This window comes from Corapipo altera, unplaced genomic scaffold, assembly GCF_003945725.1.
Source record: "Corapipo altera isolate COAL_440 unplaced genomic scaffold, ASM394572v1 181b, whole genome shotgun sequence".
Classification (NCBI taxonomy): Eukaryota; Metazoa; Chordata; class Aves; order Passeriformes; family Pipridae; genus Corapipo; species Corapipo altera.
In genome coordinates, this window is record NW_020884963.1 from 923,088 (window position 1) to 939,768 (window position 16,681).

Genomic DNA, 16,681 nt, shown 5'->3' on the forward strand with positions numbered 1-16,681 from the left:
TTTCTTTCTTTCTTTCTTTCTTTCTTTCTTTCTTTCTTTCTTTCTTTCTTCCTTCCTTCCTTCCTTTCTTTCTTTCTTTCTTTCTTTCTTTCTTTCTTTCTCTCTTTCTTTCTTTCTCTTCCTTTCTTTCTTTCTCTTCCTTCCTTCCTGCCTTCCTTCCTTCCTTCCTTTCTTTTTTCTTCCTTTCTCTCTTTTTTCTTCCTTTCTCTCTTTTTTCTCCCTTTCTCTCTTTCTCACTTTCTCTCTCTTTCTCTGTCTTTCTCTCTCTCCTTTCTTATGTTTTCTGAGGTTTAATTTGATCACATCACAAAACACAGGGGAAAAGCAGTTTTGGAACCATTTTGCATGTGCCATGAAAATGCCCCTTCTTCCACAGCGTGGCTGTGAATGCCCTTCTCTCTCATTGACTAAAGACCCTGTGTACCTTGCAGGATCACTTGCATTCAAAAACCTGTCCTTTCAAATTTGTTTAGGTAAAGTGCAGAATGCAGATGATTCCCAGAATAACTCCTCTGGCTTCATTTGGAACGACAGCAGAAACAAATCTGGACTTAGCTTCTCATCTCAATGGAAGGGCACACGAGGAGCAGTGAGAATGTGTCATTGTTCGTAAAGGACAACGTTACATGAGAGAGAGAGAGAGCACAGGAGAGAGGCAGAGAGAAAGAGCCTTTTCCTCTCTGCTAAATAAGGGCCATGTTGAGGTGTGTGAGGACAGCGGGGGTCAGCGAGTGCTGGAAGTGACTCTGAACTTCTGGCAGAACAATCTCCTGGAACTAAACCCAAGAATACCTTTATGTTCAGCAACCTGCAGGGAGATGTTCCACAGCCAGCTTCCTCCACAAGAGCCAGGTTCCAGTGTCTGTACGTGACAGCAACTGAAGCAAAAGCTTTTGTCTTTTAAAACAGAGTAGCTCACAGGCAGCACAGTGGACTTGAGCCTGATATTTAATATCAGACACTGAGCAAGAATCCATTTGTAACAGAGGAGCCATAAACCATGAGATTATTTGCCACATAACAGGGAGATGGTGGGTGCAGATGTTCACACACCATGTCTAATTAGAACAGGAACAGATATGTTACAGGAATTAGAATTCCTTCAGTAAGGGTCTAGCTCTGCACACTGGTCTGTTTAAACTACCAGATACTTTGTGTGTCTGAGCCACTTTTCAGCCATGAGCCCAAGTGTTTGGCAGACACTCCTGCAGCCTCAGTGCTTCCCTGTCTTAGGAAGGGAGTAAAGACTATGGTCCTGATTTGTCAGAGGGGTGGTTTCACTGAACTTCCACTTGCCTGCACACACAGTCAGTGTCAGGACTAGAAATAAAGTCCAGGAGTCCTGGTTCTCAGTCCTCTCCCATCAGCCATGTTCTCCTGAGCTTGCTTTACCTGCATATCAGGGATTTTGTAGGCAACTACAGAGACAGAGAACAGATTGCCCCCAAATGGGGTCCTTAATCACTCAACTTTTATCACTGGGAGACAGTAGCTTCCCTCCCTACCTCCTTGAAAAGCTTTTAAAATAAACACAGGTACATTAGAACAACAGTCCTTCAAAAAGGGTCCCTTCCTCCCCCTTACCTTCCTTGCTCTCCTGTCATTAAGCAGAGCAAAGCCATCCTTACATGTGACATTTGGACAGATTGACTTAAGCTATTTACTTTAGGCTTTTTTCCCCCTCCCATTCAGGATCACTTTCATTCATTTTTCAAGTGTCTCAAATTTTCTTTTGCTAAATCCATAGATCAGGTGATTCAGAATGAAGCAATGCCATTCTGATAAAAGCACAACCCTGAAGCTTCCCTACTCCTCCCATAGTCCCTTTCTGCTTACTCTTTAATTCTCTAATTAACTCACTAATTCTGCTGACAAAAGGAAAAATACACCAGCAGTGGCAAAGGAAATCTCACCTTTAAATGCCAATTTTCTTTTCTTCCCACAGAGCCTACCTTGCTGGTTAAACTGTTGAGTAATTGTATTCTGGGCTCAGAGTCAGTGGGTCAGATTCTGCTCTGAATTACATCAATAAAAACAACCACTTCAGGGCAACCTTTCATAAATATGCCTGCTTTTAAACCAGTGTGCTCTCCTGCTTGAGGATGCCTTCCTAAACCCAATCCTAACCCAGAATTACCACATTAATGTCAGTGGGACTGACGGGTGACAGAGTTCAGACTCTGAACTCCATCACAGGGGTTTTCTCTCTCTCCCAGCAGCAGAAAAGCAAGGAGCAGTTTTAACACAACCCTCCTGACTCACATTCTCTGCTCAGCAGAAGTCCAGGAGCTTTGCTGGGTAGATTGAAGGTGCAGTGGCATAGATGTGTGTCTGAAGTGAGGATGTGCCATGCTGTGGATCCTGTTGGGGCAAGGGCTGAACAAAGATCTGCCTAATACCCTCTTACCATGAGCTTTGCCAAGCCACTCTCACTATCAGACACTTTTTTTTCCCCCTCATTGTTCATCTTTCTTGCTTGATGGCAACTGGAAGGTTTTGCATAGTTCCTCTAGTTCTGTATTAACTCCTCCTGAGGAAAATGTGGTGTAAGTCACCTCTTTTGAGAACACACAAAAGGAGGGGCAGAGGGAAAGAATGAGGGATGCAGGATCTGTTGAGTGACACCAAGTGATGTTCATGGTACAGAATGGTCACATTGTTGGGTAACTGGAACTGCAGTTTGTGGTCCTCTTGAGACAGCAGCTCACTGTAAAGTTAAGTCTTTCTCTGTGCATATAGAGTTTGAATTAGGGGAAATGCTCAAAATATGTAAACAGGAACTAGTCTTGCAGAGAAGATAAGCTTTGGAGTGAGGGGGCTGTCTCTTCCAGTGTGTATTTAGTGTCTACTGCAGTGGGGACTAATGTCATGTTGGGCCTCTGGATGCTGGGCCTCCCTCAGTGTGTGTACTGCTGTAATACACAGAACTACTTCCTTCCATTGACTGCCTTTTCGTGGCATTGTTTTGTGTGATTGACTCCCTTTTTCATCCAGAGGCCAGAGAGTGATTATTGGAGATTGCCAGCTCCAGACCTGAATTGTTTTATTCAGGAAGTTAATTAAAATCAACCCACCTCTTTAGAAAACCTTCTCGAGTACAGTCTGGATGCTCCTTTCATCTCAGTGTTACTACTTCTTTTTTTTTTTTTTTTTTTTTTTTAATCAGAGCTCCTTAAATCATGGAAATAACTTGGCAAAGGAGCTGTATTACAAGAAAAATCAGTTAGGAACGTAGGTAAAGGCACATAATAGGTCTTTAGAGGAGAGGAATGAATTTAATTGAGTGAAAGCTCAGAAAACCCAAAAGTAAACTCAGGGTCATCAGCATGCTTCTTTCACTTATCCCTCAGTTGCACTTCATAGATCCAGGCTTCCTTTTGCTCTGCTGTTATCACACTTTCCTTTTGCTGTGATTTATTAACTGTGGAACTGTCAAATTATGAAACTGAGGTTCTAGAAATACTTATTAATGTTTGAGAAATTCATTTCACACTTGAATACTTTTTCTAACACTTACTAATGTCCCTCATTTTGGTCATGTGGGTCTACAGGGCAAGAAAACAAGGTATCTTATTATATATTTAACATGTGGAGATGAAGGATGAAAAAAAATGTCTTTTAAAACCCCCTCAAACATTGCAGCAACCCTATGCCTTTGGTCCTTGTGCTGCTGGCTGTGGTGACTGTGTGTGTGTGTGCATGAGCAGGGCAATGTCTGTACATTCAGTGACACCATTCCAGCTCCCTTTCACTCACTATTAAGAAAGCACTTCTAATCCCCTCTGAGAAGCTCGAACATAAAATTCCTTTCATGCCACTTTTGTCTTCCTCAGTTTGGCAAAACTGACCTTCCCCCTGTGATTCCAATGGAACTTGTAATTCAAAAGGCATTTCTGTTTATTATTACCCTGTTAGTGCACGGGAATCATCAGGGATGCCAGGACTGCTCAGGCAACAAGGTTACTCTCTGAGCTCTCTGTTGCAGTTTTGTAGTGCAAACAAAAATACAGCAGGCCAGAGATAAATGATGATTACTTTACTCACTATTTAATCAGAATAATGAACCTAAAATAATTACTGAATAATTACTTGCCTCGAGATCCCTGGGAGTAAGTTTGCCACATTTATTCCCCACACAAAGTTTTCTGATGGAAATTCATTTAAAAAGTAGAAACAAAGACCACCAAAAAATGTCAAAGTTTATGAATTTGCTCTCACAGGACTGGAACATTTCTACTTCTTGACACTCAGTTTTGAAACGTGTTCTGTTACACCAGTATCAAATTTACCAGTTCTAAACTGGTATAGTCTTACTCAAAAGGAGGTTTTCCTTCAAAATATAAGTTTGCACAGAATACTGAGCTCTGTGTTTCCATCAGCATTAATGAAGTCAAGTTTAGTGTTTAACTTCTCTGCTCAGAGTAGTCCTATTACCCTGCATGCTCAGAGAGACATCATCTGATAGGAAATGGCCGCAATACCTCCAGCTTTCCTCAAACAATGACAGTTTCAACCGTTTCTTAAGAAATACTCACTGGGGGCTGCAGGTGCTTCTGCTTTAAAACACAACCATCTTCTTCAGCTTAAATGGGTGACTCCTTTCAGCTAAAGCACTGATATCTCTGTGTAACACTGAAGTCACCCAAAGGAAGGAGTGACCACCAGATGTTTTTCCTTGACATCCCTCAGCACAGTGCTCTCCTCCTTCTACTCCCTCACTGGTACCATCCATGATTTTTAAATGACCACAACATCTTTCCTTCAGGCAAGTATTTCATGCCAGCACTGGGAACATTGGGTTTTTTTCAAAGGAAATGCCAGGAACCATTTCTAGTTTTTCACATTTGGTGAAAACTAGAGTGCAGCAGAGGTGCCTTCTCCAATGCACAGGTGTCCACTGCATGCTCAAAATACCAGAAGGGGAAAAAAGAAACCCCTTTGGCACAAGTAACATGGAAGACATCATTTATTTTTCTTACCTACAATGAGAGGTCTGAATTCTGGTCTTGTTTAATCCTGCACAGAAGCCAGTGATGGGATGGGCTGGAGTGTTTGCTCTGCTGTCTCTTCTGTTTAAGCTGAGGACAAGACAAAACGTTAATATAACAGTGAATGCTCCCTGAGGCCCAGCTCTGATCACAGCTCTGCCCCACGTACCTGGATGCCCCTCAGTGCCCATGTTTTCCAACCTGCCAGTATATAAGTGCTTAATTTTGGTATGTAGGAAAATGCTCATGTGTGACTGCAACCCCCCTAAATTCTGTACACACAAATTCAGCAGATTGTTTGGATCAGCACATGCCCCTTTGAAAGTTTGTCTTTGAACATCTCTGTTGCTCCTTCTTTGCTACTGCCCTTCAACTTTTGTGCCTGTGGAAGAGCCCCTTTTACATCAGCTGAAACTACTATTTCTTCCTTAAACTGTACACATGGGTCACTATTCACTCTGGAAATTGCTCTGCCCTTGATAAATGCAACTTAATTTTTGTGTGAAACAAATGTTGAAATATCTCCGTGAACAGTTTTAAACTTGACAGGTCAGTTCTATAAATCATTTATTTGTTTTAATGCTACTTAGCATCCCTGAATCTAAAAGCATTTCATAGAGATGTTTCCCTGACCGTTTCAGTAATGATTTAGCTCATTGTCAATGCTTCCATTTCACAGAGGCACAAACTGAAATGCAGGTATCTGAGAAGTGCTATTGTTTTTAGAAGGGTTCAGCATTGGCTTCTGATTTCTAGGACTCACTTTGCTGAGGGCTCAGCTCTTCTAAAGAAAGCTGTCTACAAGGGTCAGAAAGAAACTATTAAATTGCCTGACACCTATTAATCTACTCCTCTTTTAGGTCCGTAGCTGTGAACTGAGCTCATTGAAATAAAATCTCTCATACTTGTGAGATCATGTATTAGAAAATCAGTCCTGGTGTGCCCAAAAAGTTGGCCCCACATTACATTATTTCCTTACACAAATAGTAATAAAATACTTTTTTTTTTTTTTCCCCCAGAATATATTTTATTTTAGGGAAATGCAACAGGAAAGAACAAAAGCAAAATTCCCATTTGTGAAAGCACAGCATGTGCAACTTCACAATAACAGGCAGCAAAAGGTCTAAGAGCAGAAAAAGGACTACTGAGACCTGCACAGAGAGTTTCTTATAAATTAGCTCAGAAAACCAAAGGTAGAGCACTGTGTGCTAAGGGAGGCTCGGATCATAAAATATTTTTAAAGTCCTTTAGCAATATTAAAATTCTGCTCAGCAACAACTATTGTAATACAATTTTTCCCTCTCCTCGCTCAAAAATCAATTGTGCAGCCATTCTCTTTGTTAAAAAGATTCAAAACTCTAAAAAAAAAAAAAAAAAATGGATTTAGTTGAGTTCTCACCCTGGAAAAATGAGCGAAAGTGCTTAATCCATCGGCGTTGGTGCACAAAGTGCATTTGTTGTGCTGCTGGATGTAACACGAGCTGAGCCAGGGCAGGAGAGCGAAAGCTTTGCAGCCCCTGATGGATTTCAGATTTATTAGACACTGGAATGTTTTTTTTCCCCCCTTGTCTATAAGAACACGGTGTGTAAGATGATAAAGGGCAGGAATAAAGGGAGCAGACATTGTAGCCCTTAAAATTAAAACAACTGTTTCTAGATTTTCCAAGTGTCAATGTATGAAAAACCAGCCTAAATAGAAGTGTTGCATTATTCAGTGTGCTTTCCTCCTGGAAAGAAAAACATTTTGCAGCCACTGACAAAGCTATGGACATGTGACTAATACTACTTTTATTTTCCTATATGGAGAAAAAACCCATCACAAAGCCTAAATGGAATATTTATGCTGTAAGATAATACACTCATACCTGTAAATTATGAGTGCAAGCTGTAATAATTCATCTTTAGTTTCATTACTCATGCACTATGGAGCTTTCAAGATTAGGGATAGATTTGTTATGCCACTACACTCCAGTATAGTTTTCCCTTTCTTAACCCTCTCCCTCTTCTCTGGCTCTCACATCCTGTACAGTAGGAGCAGATTTCTTTGCACCAACACATACAGGCTGTATGAGCTGCACAGAACTGGCATCATTTTCAAAGGACATATTAATGATCCATTTTATGATGTTAACCAGGCTGAAAAAAAAAATTAGCTCAGCGTATAGGGATATGATTTCAAATAAATTTGGGAGGAAAGTTTCCTATTCTGAGAAGAGCTCCAAGATGTAACATTAATAAAAAGCTGTTGTAGTCTAATGTTACAGGGTAGTTCTCTTGAGCTTCCAAGATGAGAACCACAGTGGTCTGCTTGTGGCACCAGTAGTTTTGTTCCAGTATCTATATGCTGCTTTGTGAAAGGGAATAGCAAAAATCTGGAATGAATTGCTTCGATGATTAGATTTCCCATGAAAATATAAACAACAAAACTATTCACTGAAAGAGAACTTATGTTTAATATATAAGCAGAGGAATAAACAAGCTCTGTTCTTCTATTTTTGACTCTGTCTGTATTTTAAGTGTCTGAAAGTAAAGACAAGGCCAAGGAGACAGTTTGGGCCAGTGTTCTGAGCACTCCAGGCTCTGCTGGGGTCTGCTATTGAGTTATTGTGTGATCTTGGGTGAGTCATTTAAATTCTTTATGCTCTGATTTCACCACTCTGTAAAATAGGTGTAATCCTCCCCCATTTACCTCAGACAGCAAAAATATCTATAAAACATCTTAGATGACACGTTATGTTCAGGCAAATTTTCCTTCAGTAAAAAATTCTCTGTGTGAGCTGTGTTTGTCCACAGATCTTTTTGTCCTGCAAATCTCTGCCCACAGACAGACACACACACACAGAGTCGTGTCAGTGCTGTCTGAAAAATGAGATGAACGTGCCTTTGCCATGAAATCAAAACCACCTATAACTGCAGAAATTGCACTATCAAACTTTTAAGTCTTTTCAAAGACCAAATCTTGCTTGTCCTAATCAAGTGAGAAGTCCCAGTAAGAATCAGTAGGATACTTCAAGCCATTAAAGAAAGCGGGATCTGGCCTCTTGTAGAGCATTGAGGTAAAACAGACACAGTGCTGCAGTTTGCATTGGACAGTTCTCAATTAGAATGTCAAGATTTATGGTGTATTTTATCCGGTTTTCATTCTCTGCTGTTCAGTTTAACTTTTGACCTACGGTTATTGGCAGAAGAGGGCTTGTCCCAGAGGGCCATTAGCCCCTTCCAAAGAGGCATTCTAAGAAGTGCCAAAAAAGAGGGTGGGAAACAGGTCTCTTTGTAACAGGACCCCTCCTCCTTCTCTGAAATGCTCACACAATCGATGTGGTAGTCAGGGTACAAGAAAACAGGAGATCTTTGGGATTTTTCTGTACTAAGTATTTCAGGTCTTGCATTATTCCTCTTCTGTCCTGCCCTGCCAAGAGATTGGATGGAAGCAAATCTCATAGAAAGGGTCAACACTAGTTGTGCCCAAAAATCTGCATGGACTCAGAGTAAAAGAAAATGGAGGTTATAAATACAGGGCACCTGTACTGAGACCTTAATAAGAGGCACAGTAAGGAATGGCATCCAGGTGTTCTCCAGAGGATTGGAGTTCGCAGAGCTCCCAGCCAATATGGGACACAACATCCTTACAATATATGGTAGAAGAGTTGCTGATACATCCTTGAATTTGATTTTAAAAAATGCTTGGAAATAAATAGATTTATCCAGGTGTGATAGCCCTGCCCAGTGCATTCCCTACAAAAAAAGTAGAGGATGGCTGTGCTGAAGGGGAGCCTGCTGGCATGTAACTGGCACGATTTCTCAAGGCGAAACCTTTAGACTGATAAAAATATCAAACAGGATCAATGATCTTGTGCTGGTGACACAAATTAAGGGTAGCACTGTAAATGTGGAAGGCTGGAGTATTCCAGGGGAAGACCTGTGTGATCCTGGCCATTACAGCATTAGGAAAAGAATGAAATGCAGTAGGATGAGAAGTCAGGCTGTGCAGTTTGAGATTAATAAGAGCGATGCTCCTTGGTGAGCAAGACGCTCCTCAAATGGAAATGTCCTCACAGCATCGAGGTTCTCCAAGGGCCTTCCCACGGACACGGGGGGACAAAAATAACCCAGCTCGCTTTAGGATAGAGCCCTTCATTTGCAAAAGGGATTATATAACTTGCTTGCCTCTAACAACAGAGGACTAGTTTGATGAACCAGAAGGCCCCTTCCAGTCCTATTGTTCCTGTTATTCCCAAAGTTAAATTAACACCAACCTTGCCTGGAAACGTTGTTCCTGTGCCTGTGGAGAGGGAGTTTGCCCTGGAGCTCCCATGACGAGATGTCTCTGTAAGTGGGAATTGAAAACTCTGTAAATGAGAATAGAAGAGGTGCCAGGTCTGTAATTTAAAAAAAAAAAAAAAAGTAATAGATCTAAATATCCTCCTGATTTGGGGGACAGAAAGGCTCATAAGGACACAGTGTGCTACAGGAGACCAGCCTTAAATTCCCCTCAGGAGCAGCTCACAGCCTGTGGCACAGCATCAGTTCCCTCAAAGGGCACCCACCGTCCTCTGCCACCCTGAAGCAATTGGGGCAGAAACACTCAGTTTGGGAAAGTGACTTTTCTCTAGACAGGCTCCCACCTCTTTCCCTCAGGCCTTCCTTCTCACAGCCGTCCCTGTGTGCCAGGACGACAGGGCCTCCATACCCCACAGACTTCACCTCGCACAAATCCCGGGCCTGGGAGCAATCTCTCCCCCTACATCATATATATATATGTATGTTTAAATATGGAATATGTGACAGGAGGTGAAATTCAGCTGTGCAGGGCTACCGGGAGGCTGTGAGGGGCAGGGCAGGGCCCCTGACTGGTTCCACTGCCATGTTGGCTGCTGAGGGGAGCCGGCCGTGCCCTGGCAGGTGCTGTGAGGGCACCTCTGCCCCCTCAGGGCAACAAAACTGGTTAAAGTGATACCAAAGTTGGGTAGCATGGCCCAGGGTCTGTGGGGTGGTGTGCACTGACTCTGGGTCTCTCTTCAGGATGCAAATTTAGGTGTAAAGATGCTCAAATTGAGTAACAAAATGGAGACAAAGCTGTGGCAGCGACTGCCTGAGGGAGGGCGGAGCCATCAGAGCACTCAGCCCAGAGCAAAGGAGGGTAAGTGAAGTAACAGTTATTTAAAATGTGTGAGAATAGAAATTCCCCCTCTCTGACTCCTCAGCCCTGTGGAGCAGAGGAGAGGAACAGGCCCTCGGTCTGGCAGGGTGAACACCAGCACCTCACATTTAGTGAGCGTCCCTTGTGCTGCCCTGTCACTGTCACTGCTGCTCCTGAAGGTGGGACTGCACGGTGGAGATGGTGTTTTAGCATATGTGACATCTTTTCCTGGAAGACTATGATTAGAGAACCTTTAGAAACAGTCAGGGAACCTTTGGAAATTACTGCAGCTGGCATCTGGGTTTCAGGGCCGCGCTGGGACAGGTTCAAGCTGCAGGGCAGGAGGCAGGAGCAGGATAGGGATGGAATGGAGGTACCCACCTCTCCATCTTCTGTCACCTCCACAACAGCAGCAGTAGCAATTTGGAAGAGAGCTGTGGCAAAGACAGAGGTGTCTGCCAGGTGACATGTCCCTGGAAGGGAGCTGCAGGGAATAAGCCAAGGACACTTTCCTCCTGGGAAGGAGCTGCCCCAGCCACCAGAAGGTGCCAGCCCCCAGCTTTCTGTTCCAATTCCCAGCGTGGTTTAGCAGTGCAACAATTTGCTCACAAGACACAGAGCAGAGCCCACCTACTCATTCCTCTGCGCAGCCATCAGACGATAATGACTTTCAGTCAATGGCGTGGCTTTGAACAGATGCCTGGAGGTGAAAGGATCTGTATTCCATTACTAGCCCCTTCGACTAGCCAGGGTCCCCCAGGTTAAATATTTTTAGCAACAGCTTGTTTACATGTCAAACTTGTCAATGAGTTTCTGGGGCACTGCTGCCACAAAGCTGTGTTGGTGGCAGCCCGTAAGCTTTCTCTATGCACGGAGCTAATGCCTTCTAAAGGGCTTGTCAGATATATTCTTCCCACTGTGTCACAAGAGCAAGACTAATTTCAAAGAAATGCTCTTTATTTCTACTTAAAACTGCTAAGGAAAATATCCAGCACTGTCTTTTTTCTTGTCATCTGTTCGACAAGTGTCTCATAAAACAAATTGAGAGGTTTAAATCTCCGAGACAAAAATCAATAAGAGGATAAGTAAAGAATAGGAGGAAGTCAGCAGGCTGAGATTTATTTCATTGGAAATGTTTTTTCAGTGGATTTACTAATAAATCTAAAGTGGCTGGTGCAGCTGCCTTTGATATGCAGTATCCCCTTTACTTAGATGGAAGCTGCACATGAAAAGGAGCTTTGAATACTGATTTTTACAAGGGTGTAAATCAGCAAAGCCCCACACGTTACATATACCACCAGCATCTGGTTCAGGTAGAAGTTAAGAAAAAGGATTTGTTTGTGTGCCAGAGTTTTCCTCTGTAGTTTTGCCATTTTTGGTTTAATATATTGCAGTAGTTGTGATCAGGGCCTTGCTGTGCTGGACACTGAATAAGCCGATGTAATAAAATAATTTCTGTCCCAAACAGTTTATGGAGCTTCAAGGGTAAGAAACTCCATTGAAATAACAAATTTGGGCTGATCAGCAGTGAAATCACAGGGAATGATGTTTGTGATGGTGGAACAAAGCTGTGGCATCTCTTGAAAATCTGCTGCAACGAGCATTTCCCTTGTGGTGAGGTGAAACTGGGAAAAATTTAAATTAAACGGATGATTTGAAACAGATTTACAGATAAAGAAAACTAAATAAACTCCTGAAACAGTCAGGAGAAGGTCGGCATGGGCTGACTACCAGTCATTTTTAGGTTGATCCCTTTGTTCCAGGAAGAAGGGATGTTCTCCTGAGCGACAACAATAATGGCTATTACTGAAATGGATGCACTTTGATGTGGGCATGTAGCAATGGAAAAGGACTGCACCCCAGTCCAGAATTCCCTCCCTGCTGCACATCCCCCCGGACTGTGAGCTTTTCCAAAGGCCCTGTGGATGAAGAGGAAGCTATAATGAGCTCCTTGTTGAGTACTAGGAGTGGTTTGCTCCAGTTGGCACACATGACAGATGGCTGTGGGTAGGGAGCGAGTGGCTGGGGTCTGTGTGTGTACATATGTGCTAGGAGGGGTTCCAGGATGGCTCCGTGGCTCACGATTCTATTTCCAATTAAACAAATAGTCCTGGATGCTTTTACAATGTCAGATGGGAAATCAGCCAGAAACCAGCTGATATCTTATTGTTCCTTGTTCTTCAATCGATTCTGCGTCTTTCAAAAGATTTCTCTGCACCAAACATGTATCAGAACATGGTTAAGCTCCATTGTTCCAGCTCACAAATTTGATGTTAGGAAGAAATGTCGGAAGTGAGAGTAAATCAACAGAAATGGCCATTTTCATCCCCTTATATGGTTTTTCTCAAGTCAACATGAGAAACATTTCACAGCTAACTGTGAAAACTGGCACCTCATTACCTACTTTATTATTTCTTATGACTTATTAAGGGTTATTATCATTGTTCATTATCCTTTTTGATAGTGCATACCCTGGCTATCCTATCGTGTTATTACTGGGTAGTAGTAGCAGACTCTTACATTTAGGTCACTTAAACAGCTTGTATTTAAAGATTCCTATGGATATTAGTCTGAAGGGTGCAACCAGCACTGTGATTTGAAAATGGAAAGAGGGAAAATGTGGAATGCAAACTGTGTGGTTATGAGCTAAATGACTGTGTCACAGAGCCATACTCCCTGTGGGGCTGAACTGAGCTTGCATGATCCACCTAAAGTCTGTAATTTCCATCATTTTCAAGCACCTCACATTGGAATCAAGGTAACCTCGCATTAACACAGTGGTTTTTAGTGCAGCCATGTATATATATGTTATACAAACTCACACACATGTATACAGACATTGTGGAAAGTCAGACAACCTTCATAGTAGACAGTGCTGCCACTGTTTTCCATAACACACAAAGACACACACTTAAATCTTCGTAATTGAAACAGGGATAATGCATTCCCTGTGTCACAGAGCTTTAAGGATATATTATATGGTGACTTATGGGTTTCAGCATAAATTGTTAAATGTCATGAAGTGATGGCCATAATTCATACAACCCCTAACTCTGCACCAGGCATTCCAAGAGGGCACTACAGCTCTGCAACATGAGCAGGTGTGATCTCCATCTCTTTGAGGAAGGTGCAGAGAATTGACAAAATCCATATTGTGAATCAGCAGTACAGCTAAAAATAGAACCCAAGCTTTGAGTATCAGCTTTTGCCAAAACCTGCCCAGCAGGGTGGCATGACAAGGACTGGCCAGACCTCAGTTTGACTTCCAAGTTAAGAGCAGGACCCTTCATATTCTGGCAGTAAAGCAGTACCACAGAATCACAGAACGTGCTGAGTTGGAAGGAACCCACAAGGATCATGGAGTCCAACCCTTATGCAAGAACACCTCTGCTTTTCAGATTCCCTGGAATCTCTGCAGAGGGAGAACGTTGCATGCTGTGCTCCCACCCCACCACATCATCTCCACACCACAACGCCCTGTCTGGGTTTTCACTCAAAATCCACCACCCGTGTCCTGACCCTTTTCCATCTCTCACAAGATCAAAGTCCCAAGAACTTGAAAGACACACAGTGACATGATTTATCCTCAGGGGAGCACGATGGCTTCTGAAATTTCCTTCTCCCCTGGATGCCACGCTGTCCCCCTGCCCATAAGATGGAAACACTGATTTTGTTTCTGATCTGGCTTGTGTAAATATATGTGAGAGAATAGCTAATGTCATTGCACAGGGACACAGAGGAAGAAGTTGCAGAGAAGAAGGGGATATTAACTCTTCCACTCTTTTAGATTTCCAGGCTACAGTGTAATCCTACAAAATTAAACAATATGATCAGGATTTCCCCTTTTCCTCTTGACCTGACTTTTTAAAGCTAGGGCTAAGAACTGCAGCACATTTCTTTTCCCAAAGCAAAACATGATCCTGGATAAAAGTCAGTTTAGTTGAGAGAAAAAAGTAAAACAAAAATAGATCTTTTCCATAAACAAAGCTGCTTTCCATTTTGCTAACATAAACAGGCAGATGCATTAAGAGATCATGCCACCCAGGCCCTGGAAAAAGAAGCAGGAAAATATATTTCTGAGTATTTTCCTGAAGGTGCAAGGATGGCTGAGCCTGAGGCAAACTGAGCAGAGGGACAAGGCTTTATAAACAGGGCAGCTTTACAGTTTCACCTGAGATTCAGAAGAACTATCCTTCCACAGTTAGGTCAAAAGCAGCATCCTCTCCTTCCCCAATGAAATCTCTGCTTTTAGTAGGAACCTGTGCACGTGGTGTGCCTTCAGTCACCCTAAATTTTCACAGAAATACAGGGGTTTGCAGTAGTCTCTCTGACTGTGTAAACAGAATTTCAGGTCTATGGGCATGGACGTGGAAAACTGGATGAGGCAAAAAAAGCCTTTCAGAAATTAAAGTCTCACCTTTGCAGACTGAGAGACTGCAGGTAAGAAGTGTGTGAATGAAACCCCCCTCCCCCAAGGGCCCAGGGGATAAAACAGGAGAAATAAGAAATGATTGGTGTCCTAATTATGGGCTGGATTTGCTGACAACCCCGCTGAAGTCAAGCAGCTGAGATGGACCCTGTTCTGTTAAAGCCCACACATCTTTTCTCTCTCACTTGAATCATTCCCTTAGTGAGAAATTGGTCCTTGTATACTGCAAGCCCCACATACTGTTTAAGCCATCAAAATAATCTTTCTGTAATTGTCTGGAGATGCCCACAGCCTGTAGCTAAATGATCTTTGCAATAAATCCCACCCAGGAGATGCTACAGTCTTCTGATATAGATACATATATATATATAGATATAGATATAGATACATATATATATACATATATATACATATGCATGCATACAAGGTCTGTAAGAGCAAAGCTCCTCCAGGGTTTGGTACCATAACTGATTCAGACCAATTTAAGACACAATGAGTACACCCAGTGCAAAAATGGCTTCTTCCACTTTAGCTGGTGCCTGAAAAGAAGATTTGGCATTTAGTTTCAATATTTGGATTCAACCTAAAGATCTGTCCAGTGACTCAAATGCTAGTTCTTCAAAGTGTCTGCTTGGAAAATGGTCTTCAGGATGATTTCTGCTTTTTCTTGCTTCCTCTTGGGCCATAAATGCAGCAAAAAGGGCCTTCTGCAGAAGACTTTGACCCTCTGTGCAGGAAGTTCAAGTCTGTGTGCAAATGAAAAATATTGTAGCCAATATTTCATATCTACAGTTGTTTTGTTCCTTGTTCCCCATATTCTCCCCCTTCATCCTGGTTCAGCTCGTGTAGGAAGTGCATTTAGACTGGTAGTTCCTCTGATTTGTTTTTGATAATATTTAGGTGCATCATCCCTCTATCGCTTGTCTTACAAAGAAAGTGCGTGGAGAGAACTAGTTTAGACAATTTCATCCTTTCTGATACTTTTTTCTCCTTTACTCCCCCAGTCCCTTTTCCTCTGCAGCTCCCATTAAGAACAAGTCAGTGACTCACAAAGGCCCATTTTCACTCCTTCACTACATCACAGCCCCACACGCTCACCCACCCCAGGGCTCCCTGACGCTTGATCTTTGCTACCAGGAGCCTCCAATTCTGTGGCCAGCGCTGAGGCCAAAGGGAACTCTACAAACCAGTTATTCTCTGTTTCCCCCAGGAACAAAACTGCGGCGATGGTACTGCCCTCTAAAGATGTGTGAATCGGCATTAAAGTGCTGACCTGTTCAACACTTCTGGGACCCTTTGAACCGGGGATCTTTGAAGCCAGGGCTGTAACGAACTCGTGGATAATAAGCCGCTGCCCCATGCCAGGAAAGGCAGAGGTATCAGGGACTGATGGAAGCTTTTGAAGGCACAAAATGCTATTAAAAACTGCGAGGGACTAGAGAAAAAGAGAGAGTGAAAAACAAATCTCCTTGCCATGCAGTGATACGTCTAACTTTGGCAAGTTAGAACTAGGGGCACTAAACCGGATTTAAAGCTTGAAAATTTTGGGGTGGCCGGCTTAGATACACTTTTGGAGAAGTTGGGGCTTTACCAGGAGAGACACTTAGTTCAGCTCAGGGCTTTCCTTGCCTTCCTGCACCATTAAGGTGTTAGGGAGGGGAGAAGCAGCCTGCATAGCAATAATTATTATCAATTGTATTGTGCTTTTTATCTTCAAAGTGCTTTACAGACACAAACTAATTATTTCTCTGCAACACCCCTGTGAAGAAGATGGTAAGTATCATTATCTCTGTTTTACCAATGGGGAGACTGAGCCAGAGCATTTAAGCGATTAGCCCGGGGCCACAGGGGCAGTTAGTGTCAGGGCTGGGAATGCAGGAGTGTCTCTGCTCCCAGTCAGCACCAGGCAACATATCTCTTTAGTAGGAACAAAAGGGAACCTTTCTCCAGACTTGGAACCTAAAAGAAGCTCATTTTTTTTGGCAAGGGATTATAAACTCTTTCTTTAAAATGTAATCATAATTGGGAAAAAAAACCCCAACAAGACTGTGGAATAATGGCACCAAAGAGGGTTGAAAGCCAACATGTCTGCTTTATGGGTAATCCTAGAGTCCAGAAATTTGG

General features: G+C 42.7%; 1 protein-coding gene and 1 long non-coding RNA gene across 6 annotated transcripts in view; one reads left to right on the forward strand and one right to left on the reverse strand.

Moving 5' to 3' along the window:
• The window catches only part of LOC113957199, a 33,029-nt gene extending 23,289 nt beyond the window's left edge, over positions 1-9,740 (reverse strand). For 3 of the 4 annotated variants that reach the window (XR_003531089.1, XR_003531092.1, XR_003531091.1), the window contains exons 1-3: positions 9,614-9,740; positions 9,245-9,315; positions 4,980-5,078 (exon numbers count right to left, since the gene is read on the reverse strand). This is a non-coding gene — a long non-coding RNA (uncharacterized LOC113957199). Of the gene's footprint in view, positions 1-3,074; positions 3,203-4,979; positions 5,079-9,244; positions 9,316-9,613 lie in introns of all 4 variants that reach the window. The other variant, XR_003531090.1, reaches the window with a different exon arrangement.
• MYL10 (myosin light chain 10) overlaps positions 9,349-16,681 on the forward strand; it is an 89,212-nt gene continuing 81,879 nt past the window's right edge. The window contains exon 1 of one of the 2 annotated variants that reach the window (XM_027664427.1): positions 9,349-9,365. The gene's annotated coding sequence lies outside the window, so the exon portion shown is untranslated. Of the gene's footprint in view, positions 9,366-9,879; positions 10,129-16,681 lie in introns of those variants that run through there. The other variant, XM_027664425.1, reaches the window with a different exon arrangement.